This window comes from Chrysochloris asiatica, unplaced genomic scaffold (genome assembly GCF_000296735.1).
Source record: "Chrysochloris asiatica unplaced genomic scaffold, ChrAsi1.0 scaffold00212, whole genome shotgun sequence".
NCBI classification, from domain to species: domain Eukaryota; kingdom Metazoa; phylum Chordata; class Mammalia; order Afrosoricida; family Chrysochloridae; genus Chrysochloris; species Chrysochloris asiatica.
The window spans coordinates 5,153,333-5,169,427 of NW_006408730.1; the positions used below are offsets into that span (position 1 = coordinate 5,153,333).

The following is a 16,095-nucleotide window of genomic DNA, read 5'->3' on the forward strand; positions in this document are numbered from 1 at the left end:
ACTCCCATAAAGATTTACACCCTTGGAAACCCTGTACAGGGTCGCTATGGGTCGGACCCGACTCGATGGCACTTAACAACAACAACAACAACATATGCACACACACAGATACAGTCCTAAATCAAGCATATGTATAAAAAGCAGATGTTTTGGTATTAGGATTAATTCTTTTAAAAACATATATTACTAAATTGCATCTGCATTCAAAGCAGAAATGTAAAATAATTAATAATTTTCTAAGTACACATGAATTTACAAAGTAATGGGAAGTGACATAAAAAGATTTCTATTGTGATTTTAGATTATTATTTAATTGACATTTAAGTAGCATTATCAAATTACAGAAATAAACATCAGTTTTGTACGTTTTTGCTAGAATAAATATTCTACCGAGCATTGCTGTACCCTCTAAATTACGAATGACTATTATTAGAGTAGGAAAAGATGGCAGATAAATTTTCTTCTTTATTAATACAGGAAGTATCAGGAAGCGATCTAGGCAGTGTCTGTCCTTCGAGGCCTGAGTTCTCTGCTCCTTCCTCAGTGGAAGTCCGGCTTTTCTGGGAAGGTGCAGCCAATTCACCTAATGACGACGCTCGCCGCATAGTGACCAGAGTGGATGCAATCAGCAAGGAGCTTGTCATGAACCAGTTGAGAGAGAAAACCTTCAACAAATGCATCTCCAGCCTTATTGGTGTCAACAATTTCTTTTTAGTCTTGATCCAAGACAGCAAAGGAAGTGATGTCACTTTCTGTGGTCATTATCGTGCCCTCTCTCCCTAGTGTGTGCCACTTTTAATACTGATTCTGGGGAAACCATAAGAAAAAAGCCCGCTATATAACAAACTCTTGCTTTTTCTACCAACACCCAGTTTTTCTCCAGATCAAGATGTTTTTCCTTTTTAACACAGTTGGCAGCAGCAAGATTAGCTACAAGGGACCTGTTGTCACCAGTGATGTAGGCGGCACAAGTCCCTGTTGGCTGTTCATTCTGCTTGTAGTAATGAGCATCTCCATGGGCTTCAGCAGCTTGTCTCTTCAGGATCTCCCCGAATTTATCTACACCGATGCATCCACAAAATGTTGCTGCCTTATGTGGTTGCTGAATCATCCACTGAGCCACTGTGATTGAACTCTGGGTAGAGAGCCACCAGCATGAGACTCAACTTTGAATTTTTTTACAAGTTCATCAAACAGTTCCTTTGTCTTCAGCCAAAATTTGGTCATTTGGTTTCAGAGAATATCCAACAAGGAAATCCTTATCGACCACAGCAGAAATAAAGGACATATGTCAACCTAAATTAAGGTAATCTTATAAAAGACTACATATGAAATATTAGCTATAAAATAATATCGATATATAGCTCCTCTCCCCAAATAATAACCTTTGAGGAGAGGAGCTATATGTTAATATTAATTTGCATTTTTGATATATGTATCTATATCTTGCAAAGTATTTTATTCAATATTATTTAACTGCTTTGAAAACAATTATAATTGGCATTCTGAAAGTCACCCTCAAGTTACAAAAAAAAAAATTACTATTCAATAAAATTTCAGCTGTGCTTTATAGATACTGCACTAAAACCGAAAATGGAAATGAACATATTTAGAAACATTTTTCAGCTACAACAACAAAGACCATCCAATAAACAGAAGCTTTATTTACTCAGAATGCCCACTTCCTTAGTCTACTCCAGAGATTGTATTACACATAGTTCAAATGAGGGAATATTTGTGTCCCAGTGAGATTTTTTTTTGTATATTAATGCTTGATCCAAACCATCTAGAATCAATATTATTTAAATAGTAATGTTTATCTTGAAAGATAGATGTGATTTTAAAAGTACTAGATTGGACAGACACAAAACACATTTGTACTTCTCCTCATGAGGCCTTCACCGAATACCTCACCACTTTAATTTGTCAATTGATTTTATAATCAGGCAATGGATACAAGAAAATGTTTAAACCATCAAGTTTCATTGATTTTCCCAAAGCTGTTTTATCAAAACAAAATTGAAAAGTCTTCTTCGCCAGCCAAAACAACGTTAACAAAATCCAGTCTTGTTTGCCAACATTCCTATAAAGTCTATAAGCTATAAGCTTTATGAGAGTTCAAGCTTCAAAACCCTTGAATTTGCATGTGCTCCCTAGAGTTTTCATTCCACATGTAACTCTAGGAGGATAAAAATATGTGAGACATTAATCAAATCACTAATTATTCTACTTAGTAGTCATTCAGTTACAAATAGAGCTACAGTTGTAACCAAGTACTTTTTAGTCATCTTGATGTAAATTTTACATCCAACTATGAGTGAATTATTTCATCTTCAGGTAAGTTTAAATTATTTATTTTACTCAAAGGGGAAATATATTTGGAGCAAATTGAAAACCAAAGAAAAACCAATAACAATATCTATGTCAATATTGTTGTTAAGTGCCTTTCAATTGGTTCCACATCTTAGCGACCCTGTATAAGGTTTTCAAGGAGTAGCCAGTGAGATTGAACCACCGACCTTGAGATTCAAACTGAACTTATGATCCAGTGCTTATCCTATATTGCATAGTAATACTAAAAATAAATGTTTGATTCCAAGTCTGTTATGCTTGTGGAAATCAGCACTGCATTTGTTTAGTACAGAAAGAAAGCAAGGAGAAAAATATTTAAGAAATCAAATGTTTGCCTAGCTTTTAAATCAAATGATTATCATGGATCTCAATTAAGAAATGAATATTTATCTATACATACCTAATCTCATGTCAAAATACATATTCTATAGATACCATGGAATCTTGCTTTGGGTCTATAGGATAAGCAGTAGACTGCTAAATACAAGGTCAGTGGTTCAAACCCACCAGCTGCTCATGGAAACCCTATACAGGGTGGCTACAAGTTGGAACCAACTCGATGGCACATAATAACAACAACAATAGATAATATGTTCTATAGGAAATGAGGGAGTCCTGGTGTGGCACTGTGGGTTAATATGTTGGACTGCAAAGTCGTTCGAACTGCAAAGTTGGCAGTTGAAGCTCACCAGCTGCTCCTCGGAAACCCTATATAGGGTTGCTATGAATGGGAACCTACTCAACGGCACTTAATAACAACAACATAGATAATGAGGAGTCCTAGTATGGACATGCAGTATAAAGCACTGGGCTACAAGGTCGGTTTGAACAGCAAGATTTGCAGTTCAAATCCACCAGCTGCTCCTTGGAAACTCTACACAGGGTCACTGTGAGTCAGATATGAATTGATGGCACGTAATAACAACAACAGAAATAGATGATGAATATTTGGTAAGGCTAATGTTGTTATCTGGAGTCCTGGTGTGGCACTGTGGGCTAATGCGTCAGACTGCAAAGTCATTTAAACTGCAAGGCCGGTGGTTCAAGCTTACCAGCTGCTCGTTGGAAACCCTATACAGGGTTGCTATGGGTCAGAATCAACTCTACAGCACCTAACAACAATAGCAATGTTGTTATCCGGAATCCTGGTGTGGCGCTGTGAGTTAATGTGCCAGACTGCAAGGCCATTTGAACTGCAAGGTCGGTGGTTCAAGCTCACCAGCTGCTCCTCGGAAACCCTATACAGCACTTCACAACAGCAACAACAACAACAATGTAGTTATGGTGAGTGTGGTGGCTCTGTAGGATAAACACTGGACTACTAACCACCCGGTTGGCAATTTGAGCCTTCGAGCACTCTGTGATGGAAAGATGACGCTTTCTGCTCCTACAAAGATTTATAGCCTTGGAAACTGGTACAGAGTCACTATGAGTAAGAACCAACTCGACAGCATTTGACAACAACAAGGTAATTTTACAAGGCGCAGTGTGATTGTTTGCCATTGAGTCAATTCCAATTCACATGACTTTACAGTATAGTAGAAGTAGCCCACACGGTTTGCGTCTTTAGGCTGTAATCTTCACGAGCACGAACTGCCAGATCTTTTTTTCTTCCAGGGATCAGCTGATTGGTTGCAACAGCTAGGCTGTCAGTTAACAGCCCAGTACGGAACCACTGTGCCAGCTGCCCTCCTTATGAGATACCTAGTATATATAGCCTAAATTACATTAAACCATTTATGTATGGTTGTACATAATTCAGAGACTATCGGTACAAAAATGCTTGATAACCTGATACAAATTTTTGAATTTTTCAATCTTATTTGACCTTGATAAGTATTTCCTTTTTCATATATGTGAACATAATAATAGCGTTTAGATTACTGTACATTGTTGGCATTTAAAAATCTGCAGTGCAGTAAAGCTCAAAACGAAACAAAGAGCACAATGTTGTTGTTACTAAGTGCTGTCGAGTCAGTTCCGACTTACAGGGCTTCTTTGTGGGAGCAAAGCCTCATCTTTCTACTACAAAAAGCACACTTGTTGTTGTTGTTGAGTGCCACCGAGTCAGTTTCAACCCATAGCGACCCTGTATAGGGTTTCCGAGGAGCAGCTGGTGAATTTGAACCACCGACCTCGCAGGTCTAACAGCTTTGCAGCCTGGTGCATTAACCCACAGCGTCACACCAGGACTCCCTGTTGTTGTTAAGTGCCGTTGAGTCGGTTCCGACCCATAGCAGCCCTGTACAGGGTTTCCGAGGCTATAAATCTTTCCAGGAGTAGAAAGCCTCATCTTTCTCCCGCGGAGCAGCTGGTAGTTTCGAACTGCTGACCTTGCGGTTCGCAGCCCGGTTCGTAACCAGGACTCCCTTGTTGTTGTTGTTGTTAAGTGCCTTCGAGTCGGTTCCGACCCATAGCGACCCTGTACAGGGTTTCCGAGGGTGTAAATCCTTACGGGAGTAGAAAGCCTCATCTTTCTCCCGCGGAGCGGCTGGTAGTTTCGAACCACTGACCTTAAGGTTTGCAGCCCGATTCGTAACCACTACGCTACCAGGACTCCCTAGAAACCATTAAAACTTACAGTGACTATTATAGGTGTTATTATGGTTATATGGATACAGCAAATTCTGACTGCTCTGTTCAAAACACTCCATTGCTCCAGTCATTTAGCCCAAACCACTGGCATCTCTGGCCTGGGCTTTGACAGTCTCCTCACTCAACTATAGTCTCTACCTGCCCACACTGGTTCATTCTTCACAGACAAACCAGAAAGATCTGTTTAAAAACATAAACTATTCATGTCACTTCCCTGCTAAAAATACTCCTTAGTTTCCAATCACAGTTACTATAAAACACAAACTTCTTATCTTTGTCTGGAAAAAATACCTGTATTCAGGTTTTTACTTAAATGTAACTTTTTCAGAAAAGTCTTCTTTTACCACCTTCTTACTAAAATATGCAACTATTTTCCATACAATTCCTTCTGTCTTCTTTGCCTTCTCTATATTTGTTCCATGACTAGTTCTAATTACCTTGTTGTTGTTAAGTGCTGTTAAGCCCGTTCCAATTCATAAGGACCCTGTATAAGGTTTCCATGGGGTGCCTGGTGAGCTTGAACCACAGACCTTACAGTTCAAACTGACTTTACAGTACGGCACATTAACCTCCAGTGCCACACCAGGACACATTAGCTAGTTACTTGCTTATTCCCTGTCTCCATAGTAGGAAGCAGTCTCCACAAGAGACAGCCTTTGACTGTTTAGCCCCTGGAAGAGCAGTCACATAGTAGATGCTTAATCATTATTTGTGGAATAAATACACGTAGTTTGGAGTCACTGAGAAACAGATTTTAAAATAATAAATCATGTTCTGGTTCCTTCATTTTATTAAAACTAACTGAAGGTCGGCAAATCACTTCATCACTTTCACATCATCTGTGTATATAAAGGGAGTTTGTAAGCTAAGTGTTCTTAGCAATGCAAAACAGTTTTGAAGGTTAATGAACAGTGCTTAAAACCCACCTCCAGCATCTGAAAACCAACTCAATTGCTGGCCAGGAATGCAATCATGTACAAGTTATTTGGAATCTCTGTGATTCATTTTCTTCATTATGGGCAATAGGCAACAGTCCCCATATCATAAGGCTGCGGTGAAGATTCATTGTATCAATACATATTTCTTGCTGTGTTTAACTCATTGATGCTGCTCAATTAACATTCATTAAGAGTGCTGGTGTGGCACATGGGATAAAGCACTGGACCGCAAGGTCAGTATGAGTGACAAGGTCGGTGGTTCAAACTCATCAGCCACTGCTTGGAAACCCCATACAGGAACACCACGAGTTGAAAATGACTCAACAGCACTTAACTACTACCAACACAACTGTTATTATGGGTGCTATAGGATAACCATGGCGCTGTAGGATAACCACAGGACTGGTAATCACAAGGTCAGCAGTTCAAATCCACCAGCAGCTCTCAGAAACCCTATTCAGGGTAACTATGGGTCAGAATTGACTCAACAGCATATAATAACAACAACATTGTTATTTATTCAAATATATAATATATGTATACACTGTGACATTAATTCAAATGAAAACATAAGGCTTGCATGCTAATGCACTGAAATCAATCTGATATAAAGGAAGAAGCACTAGAATAGAGAGAGGTCAGGACTTCTGTGCTTTCTATAACGTTCTAGCAATGTAAACACAGACAACTGACTTCTTTTTAGATTCGATTTGTTCTTTTCCCAAATAGCAGTTGATCTTCAGTTTCCTTCTGTGAGAAAATCTGTCAGTACCCTGGACACTGTACTGACTCAACCCCTCTTAGGCACTAGCAGAGCTGTATAAATCCCTGACTGGGACCTTACCCCAATGGGCCTCTGGAGGGAGAACTGGGTCAAACCACCTTATCCCATATGAGGTCACTGATGGATTATCATAGGTGCTTACCAACAAATGCTTAAGAAATCTAATCTGTACTCATTTTAGAGAGAGTGAAGCTTGCTTATTCAATTTTGCAAAATCGGGCTTCAGACCCAGTAGACATAGGCAGATGCAAGGCATGGCCATCTCATAAAGAGTTTTAGTCTCCTGAGAGAGTCCCTCCCCCAGTTCCTCTCCATTGAGTACTATGGGGTTAAGAATCTAGCCCAGATGGAGCCTACTTGTCCTTGATGGTAGCATTCTCATTTAAAGTTAACCTCCTATTTCTTTGATAGGTGTATTCTTATTTTGAAGTTTCTAGTCAGTGTGCCCCTCCCATGAGCTTCGTTTGTTATGCTATCCTGCTACCCCCTGAGTTCCCCTCAGTCCTGAAGATGAACCATCTTAAGAGTTAGTTCTCATACTTCCAACTTAAAATTTCTACGGTTGAATTCATTTCTAAAATGCAGTCTTAATACCAACTCTACATTATGTAATGGTTACACATAATGAATGCTCTTGAGGGGAGTCACATCTGGGCACATATATACTTCAACTAAATAACCCAACAATTCCACTTGTCCATATACTCTAGAGAAAGGACAATCTATGGAGTGCTGGTGTGGTGCTGTGGGTTAATGCGCCAGACCGCAAAGTCGTTTGAACTGCAAGGTTGCAGAGATCACCAGCTGCTCCTTGGAAACCCTATCCAGGGTTGCTATGGGTCGGAACCGACTTGATGGCACTTAACAACAACAACAACAAATGTCTATATTGTTGTTGTTGTTGTTGTTAGGTGCCATAGAGTCGGTACCAACCCATAGTGACCTTATGCACAGCAGAAGGAATCACTGCCCAATCCTGGCCCAACCTCACTATCATTGCCATGCTTGAGTCCATTGATGCTGCCACTTGGCCAATCCTCTCACCAGGGGTCTTCCTCTTTTTCTCTGACCCTCCACCTTACCAAACATGATATCCTTCTCCAGCAACTAGTCCCTCCTGACAATATGTCCCAAGTATGAGAGATGAAGTTTGGCCATCCTGGCCTCCAAGGAGCACTCTGGCTGCACTTCTTCCAACACAGATCTGTTTGTTCTTTTGGCAAACTATGGTACTTTTATTATTCTCCTCCAACAGCATAACTCAAAATAAAAACATGTATATGAATGCTTACCAGAGATTTCCTTAGATTCACTAAAACTAGAAAACAACCCAAATGTCCTTCAATGGATAAGGTGATTTTAAATAGTTTTCAACAACAAAAATGAACGAATGATTGACAGAGCAACAACTTGGAAGACTTGCAAAGACTTATCTACCTAAAAAAAAAAAAAACCCTAGATTCAAAATCTACATACTTTATGATTATATTTATTGTTATTGTTAGGTGTCATTGAGTTGGTAATGACTTATAGCGATTCTATGTACAAAAGAATGACACACTGCCCAATCCTGTGCCACGCTCACAACCTTTGCTATATTTGATCCCATTGCTGTTGCCACTGTGGCAAGCTCTCATTGATGGGCTTCCTATTTTTCTCTGACTCTCCACCTTACCAAAAATGGTATCTTTCTCTAGGGACTGATCCCCCTGATAATATGTCCAAAATATGAGAGATGAAGTTTGACCATTCTGGCTTCCAAGGAGCACTCTGGCTACACTTCTTCTAACACAGACCTGTTTGTTCTTTTGGCAAACCATGGTACTTTTAAAATTCTCCTCCAACATCGTACCTCAAATGCATTAAATCTATGATCTCTTCCTTAGTCACTGTCCAACTTTAACATGACTATGAAGTTATTGGAAGTACCACAGCTTGGGTCAGTCATACTTTAGTCTTCAGACTTACATCTTTGTTCTTTAACACTTTAAAAAGACCTTGTGCAGCCAATTTGCCTAATGTAATGCATTGTTTGATTTCTTGACTGCTGTTTCCATGAGTGTTGATGATTGATTTGAGCAAAATGAAGTCTTTGACAACTTCAATCTTTTCTCCATTTATATGGATGTTGATTATAGGTTAAGTGCTGAGGATTTTTGTCTTCTTTACATTGAGATGCAATTTGTATTCCATCAGTTCCTGGACCCTTATTCTTTGCCAATGTCTTCAATGTGCCTTGGACTTCTTCCTTCAGTATTATAGGTTCTTGATCATATGCTACATCTTGAAATACCTAAACACCAACCATTTATTTTTGGTACTGTGACTCTGCATATTCCTTCCATCTTCTTTTGATGCTTTCTGCATCATTCAATATTTTGCCCATAGAATCCTTCAATACTGCAAATCGAGGCTTGAATATTTTCTTCATTTCCCTCAGCTTGAGAAATGCTGAGTGTGTCCTGCCATTTTGGTTTTTGAAATTCAGGTTTTGCACATTTCATTATGAAATTTGACTTTGTCTCCTTGAGCTTCCCTTTGGATGCTTATATTTACATTAGGTTAATTCTAGAAAATGACAATATTATAAAGATGGATAGATCAGGTACAGATTGGGGGTGGAGTAAGGCTTTGACTAATCAGGGGCAGTATGGGGAATATTTTAGGATTGATAGAACCATTCTGCATACTGACTGTGGTGGTGGTACATTCTAAATTAAAGAAGTTCTGGTGGCACAATTGTTAATCACTCAGTAACTAACCAAAAGGTTTATGATTCAAGTCCAATAGAGACTGCAAGGTATATTACCTGACAATCAGCTCCTGTAAAGATTATACTCTACAAACCAGATAGGGCACTTCTGTCATCGTGGGCTCATGGTATGGTGCTGTAGGATCAACACTGAACAGCTAACCACAAGGTCGGTGGTTCAAACCCATCAGCTGCTCCTCAGAAATCGTATTCAGGGTTGCTATGAGTTGTAACCAACTCAACAGCACTTAATAACAACAAGTCTGTCATGGAGGGTCACTATGAGTCTGCATCAACTGGACAGCATACAACAGCATAACATATCAATTCAGAGTCACAAAACTGTACAATAACAAAAGTCAATATTACTAAATGTAAATTAAAGCACACACACACATAAGAATACATGCACACCCACATGCATACATTATGCAAGAATGCTTTTATGACTAATTGAGTTAAATATGGCCTTTTATACCAATTATAAAACTTTCTGATTATGCTTGAGCCAAGATATTTTATACTTTTGTTCTTTTATGACATATTTGATCATACTATTGGATTATTATTTTGATGCATTAAAAATTAAAACCTTCTGTCTATTGCATTTTTCTCATAATTTGGCTACCCTGCTAAATACTGATGATTTTAAGTATTTTTTTTAAATTAATTCTCTTGACTTATCCAGGTCTTCAATCAAATCATTTTATTTTGTTATCTTGACTTATTAGTCTGTGCTTACTAATTTTAGAAAGTAACAATTATTCCTAACTGGATTCTAATACTCATAGAAATGCTTCCCTGGCTTAGCATGCTTGTTATATGTTTTGGACTTCTTAGAAGAGTTTTTGTTTCAGGCTTAAATTTTAATGTTTATCAGGCAATTATTGTCATTTTTTAAAATGTTTAAGATGAATTATTAATTAATTCCAAGCATCAAATTATCTTGTGTACCTGGAATGAAACACACTTAAAAATCATGCATCCTTCTTTTAAAGTACTTCTGAGTTTTATCTGCTTAGTTTATTTTTAATATGTAGAAACATATTAAAATGATTTTAAATATTTTTATAAGCATCATTATTTTTCATAAAATTTATATTGTTTGTATATTCAATTTTAAAAGGATATATAAATATTAATACTAAAGTAAGAAATATTTCACATTTTATATTATATAGGACTAGAAAAAATTATTTCCAATGTAATAATTGGTTATCCTTTTTTAAAATAAAAAATATTTCATGGTTTATATCATATAAGACTAGAAAAGAAAAATTTTTCAAAGTAATAGCTTTAACTTTTTAAAATAAGTGACCAACATAATGCTTACTCTGAATGCTTTTTCTTTCCAGGGTTTTACTGACTTACTGTTGTTCTGTTGTTGAGTACCATAGAGTCGGCATTACCATTACTGACTACCAACGTGAAAAATCACAATATCTGCTAAAACAACTACTATACTTTCTAACAAACCTTGAGTCAAACAAAAAACGACATTCGGAATCACAGCCCTTCACTGGTAGAGCTGTCACTAGGGAAGATACAATCATTCTCTCCTACAGACTGATGAAAGGCAAGTCTATAAAGTCTGCTGTGGAATCTAGCCAGTATTTTCTGTATTTTACTCATATGTTTATTTACAATCCCTGCTGTTTTTATTGTTAAGTGTCACCGAGTCAGTTCCAACTCACTGCAACACCATGCACAACAGAATGAAATGTTGCTGGGTGGTGCGTCCTTTTCACAATGGCAATGTTTGAGCCCATTGCTGCTGCCACTGTGCTGATCCATCTTTTGGGGGGTTGTGATAATTAAGGTGTTGTGTTAACTTGACTGCGGCAACATTCTCAGTGGTGTGGACTTTGTGGAAGATTGAAAAGATGTAAAAATAGCAAACCTTTCTAAATTTAGAGATGACATGTGTATCATTTTTACATGGATGAAATAAGGTTCCCTGTAACCACTATCTTTCCATGACTTCCACCCTGCCATTATATGTGTTTGCTTTAAAACCACCCCCTACCACCTACGTACACATAAACATAAAAAGTCCTTATTTAGTTTATAGCATTTGTGTTCTATGAGAATACTAGGCCCTTAACTTTAATGCAGGCACTGGACTTGACAAGCAATTAAAGCAAACAATTTCCACTCATCAAAGCTTGCCAAATTAGTCATCTGCCATCTGCCCCATCATCTGGCTCTCCTTGAGGTCTTGCTGTGAATCTGGATGAACTGTCTCAGATTAAGAGGGACAGTTCAAACTTGCAAGCTGGTAGAATGCCAGTGGGAGATAAGTATGCAAACATTAGCAACCATCTTTCTTCTCTAGCTTATCATACCTTCAACTATCCTCTTGTGTAGAATAAAAGCTACTCTGATTGTGATGTTTTAGCACTGTGAAATTGTACCATTCATACAAGTAAAGTGCCAGTATATGTCACTTTAAAAGTATTTAAAAGGAAGAATTAATTAGACTGGTGTTGTGGAACAGGTTCCTGACTAACAGCGACCCTATATAGGGTTTTCAGGGAGCTTGTAATTAGCAGTTCAGTGCTTATCCTACAGTGCCACACCAGGACTAAATGCAAAAGGAGTTGAAAAGTAAATAAAATCTATGGTTCAAATTTGTTTTCTAACTGGTGGATATCACTTGTGAGAGTGAGACATATGTTCAACTTTCTGCAAGAGCTTTCCTATTACAGTAGTAAGTGGTTGTTGTTGTTAAGTGCCATCAAGTTGTTTCCAACTCATAGTGACCCTGTTGAGGGTTTCCTAGGAGCAGTTGGTGAACTTGAACTGTTGACCTTGCTGTTCAGACCGACCTTGCAGTCCAGCGCAGTAACCCTCAGCACCACACCAGGATATTGCCAATCAATCCATAGCATCTACAGCTGAACAAATATCATACTTTACTTAATTCAATTAGTCAAAAAACTAAAACAAAATCATTTGTAGTTTAATGTAAATTTTTGAAGTCTGTGCACATAAGCATAAAATAAAGTGAGTTACGCTATGTAACTGACAAAAGATTTTATGTAAAAATATATATCTCCTGAAAGGGTAAACAAAAACTTTAAATCATACTCAGCAGCTACTTCATGGGAGAAAGATGAGGCAGTCTGTTTCCCTAAAGATTTAGGGTCTCAAAAACCCTATGGGGAAGCTCTCCTCTGTCCTATTATAGGGGACTTGCAAATTGGAATTTACTTGACAGCAGAGAGTTTGAATGTTATTTTTAATTTAAGTAATGTTATTGCAAAATTATTCATCATAATTGCATTACTATTAGTAATCCTACCCACCTTTCTATTACTGGTGCTCGACATTCTTGTAAGTACTTTATACACATTATTGTCATTCGAGCCTTATAATAATCATAGTAAGCAAATATTATTAGTATCTATTTCTTACAGAGGAATAAACTGAGACTCATGGAGTTAAATAATAAAACCAGAGAAATCTGTAGTGGATGAGTCGGGATTCAAATTCTCTTCTAATGGCAGAAGTATTTATAATTCCAAACATGACACTAATTAGTTGTTTACAACTGCTAGCACTGAATTATTTGTGTTCAACAGTAGTGCATTTTAATTAAATAAAATTGCCCATAAACAAGCTGGAATGCATATATCATTAAAACACATTATCTTTTATAAATTTGTAGGTTTATATTGATAATACTTATGCGTTATACTAGAGTCCAGGTGTGGCACTGTAGGATAAGCACGGGAGTGCTAATCTAAAGATTGTCGGTTAATTTCTTGACTGCTGTTCCTATGGGCACTGACTGTGGATCTAAAAAAAATGAAATCATTGAGAACATCATTACTTTCTTCCTGATCACGATGATGCGTATTTATCCAGTTGTGAGGATTTCCGTTGTTTTTATGTTGAGGTATAAGCCAGACTAAAAGCTGTAGTCTTTGATTTTCATCAGTAAGAGCTCCAAGTCGGCTTCTCCTTCAGCAAGTAAGGTTGTGTTATCTACATATTTCAGCTTGTTAATGAATCTTCCTGCAATCCGGATGCCATATTCTTTTTCATCTAGTTCAGCTTCTCCGACTCTTTGGTCAGCATACAAATTGAATAAATATGGTGAAAGGATACAATTTTGATGCACATCTTTTCTGATTTTAAATCACACACTATCCTCTTCTGTTTGAAAGACTGCCTCTTGTCTATGTATAGGTACTTCACGAACACAATGAAGTGTTCTGGAATTCCTATTCTTTACAATGTTTTCTATAATTTGTCATGATCCACACAATGGAATACTTTTGTACAGCCAACAACACATATGTAAACATCTTTCTGGCATTCTCTGCTTTCAGTCAAACTTCTTGAGACATCTGCAATGGTATCTCCCTTGTTCCACATCCTCTTCAGAATCTGAATTGAATTTCTGATAGTTCCCTATGTACTGTTGCAAGCAGTTTTAAATTATCTTCAGCATACATTTACTTGCATGTGATAATAAAGGTATAGTTTTACAATGTCTGTATTCTGTTGGCTCACCTTTTGCTAGAAGGGGCACAAATATAGACCACATCCAGTCAGATGGCCAGGTAACTGTGTTCCAAATCTCTTGGCACAGATTATGGAGCTTCCAGTATAGCATTCATTTGTTGAGACATCTCAATTGATAATCTGTCAATTTCTCTACCCTGTTCTTTGTACAAATGCCTTCAATGTAGTTTGGCCTTCTTGCTTCAGTACCCTAAATTCTGGATTATAGGAACTGAAATGGTTGAACACAGACCAGTTCTTTTTGGTGCAGTGACTCTGTGTATTCTTTCCATATTCATTCCACTTTTTTTCCTATATTGTGCTGTTGTTAGGTGTTATCCAATCAGTTCCAATTCATAGTGACTCTGCACAGAACAAAAAATTGCCCAGTCTTGTGCCATCCTCACAATTGTTAGTATATGTGAGCCTGTTACTGCCACTGACAATTCATTTTGATGGGAGTCTTCTTTTTCACTGACCCTCCCTTTTTCCAATCGTGATGTTCTTCTCTAGAAACTGGCCCTTCCAGACAATATTTCTAAAGTATGAGAGCTGAGTATTACCATCCCCACATCTAAGGAGCAGTCTGATTATATTTCTTATAAGACAGATTTGTTTTTTCTTCTGGCAGTACATAGTACTTTCAATATCTTCACCAAAACCACAATTCAAACGCGCCAATTCTTCTACAGTCTTCCTTATTCATTATTCAACTTTCACATGCACATGAGGCGGTTGAAAATACCATGACCTGGGTCAGGTGTACCTTAGTACTCAAATTGACATCATTGCTCTTGAACATTTTAAAGAGGTCCTTTGCATCAATCTGCCTAATGCAATACATCAGTTGATTTCTTGACTGCTGCCTCCTTAAATGTTAGTTATGGATCCAAGCAAATCAAAGTTTTAGACAAGTTCAATCTTTTCTCCATTTATCATATTATTTATTGGTCCATTTGTGAATATTTTCATTTTCTTTGTATTAAGATGCAATTCATATTGAAAGCTGTAGTCTTTGATCTTCACTGGTAAGTATTTCAAGTTTTCTTTGCCAATTTGTTGTTGTTGTTTGGTGCCATCAAGTCCGTACTGACTCATAGAGACCCTATGCACAACAGAATGAAACACTGCCTGGTCCTGGGTCAACCTCACTACTGTTGCCACGCTTGAGTCCATCAATGCTGCCACTTGGCCAATCCATCTTGTTGGGGGTCTTCCTCTTTTTCTCTGACCCTCCACCTTACCAAACATGATATCCTTCTCCAGTGACTGGTCCCTCCTGACAATATGTTCGAAGTATGAAAGATGAAGTTTGGCCATCCTGGCCTCCAAGGAGCACTCTGGCTGCACGTCTTCCAACACAGATCTGTTGGCTCTTTCGGCAGCCTATGGCACTTTTAATATTCTCCTCCAACACCATAACTCAAAAGCATCAATTCTTCTATGACTTTCCTTATTCACTGTCCAGCTTTCGCATGCATATGAGGTTACTGAAAGTACCATGGATTGGGTCAGGGGCACCTTAGTCCTCAAGCTGACATGTTTGCTCTTCAACACTTGAAAAAGGTCTTGTGCAATAGATTTGCCTAACACAATACGTCATTTGATTTCTTGACTGCTGCTTCTGTGAGTGTTGATAGTTGAACCAAGAAGAATGAAGTCCATAAGATCCTTTAATATTGCAACTTGAGTCTAAAATGTTTTCTACAATCTTTCAATTTCATAAATGTTGAGCATATTCTGCCTTTTTGGTTTTCTAACTCAAGGTCTTCTTACATAGAAAAAAAGAAAAATATATGTCAGAAGAGACTGAAACTAACGGTGTAAGGAAATGATGACATAAAAGAGCTGAACAGAAGATCTGAAAAGGCAGGCCATGAAGATAAAGCCAAATATTCTAATGATATGTGCAAAGATCTGGAGTTCGAAAATCAAATAGAGAAGAAATTTAGAGTAGAACAATCTTAGTAAGTGCACGTCGGTTTTTGATATGAAGAAACTTGGCTCTCTGTTCATCTTCCCTTGTAACTCACTCCATTCATCCTTTCTATTCCTCCCTTCCACTAAAGAACATAAGTGCAAAGATCACCACGTTCCTAAGAATGATCATTTTTAGAGTTACAAATGGACTTCAGTAGTGAGTGCATGTAGAAAGGCTGCTC

The 16,095-nt window shown here is 37.8% G+C and overlaps 1 protein-coding gene and 1 pseudogene across 4 annotated transcripts in view; both read right to left on the reverse strand.

Annotated features, from left to right (window-relative positions):
* ERBB4 (v-erb-b2 avian erythroblastic leukemia viral oncogene homolog 4) overlaps positions 1-16,095 on the reverse strand; it is a 1,604,115-nt gene that overhangs the window by 1,082,559 nt on the left and 505,461 nt on the right. The gene's annotated exons all lie outside the window — the stretch shown is intronic.
* On the reverse strand, positions 746-1,288 carry LOC102825305 (annotated as a pseudogene).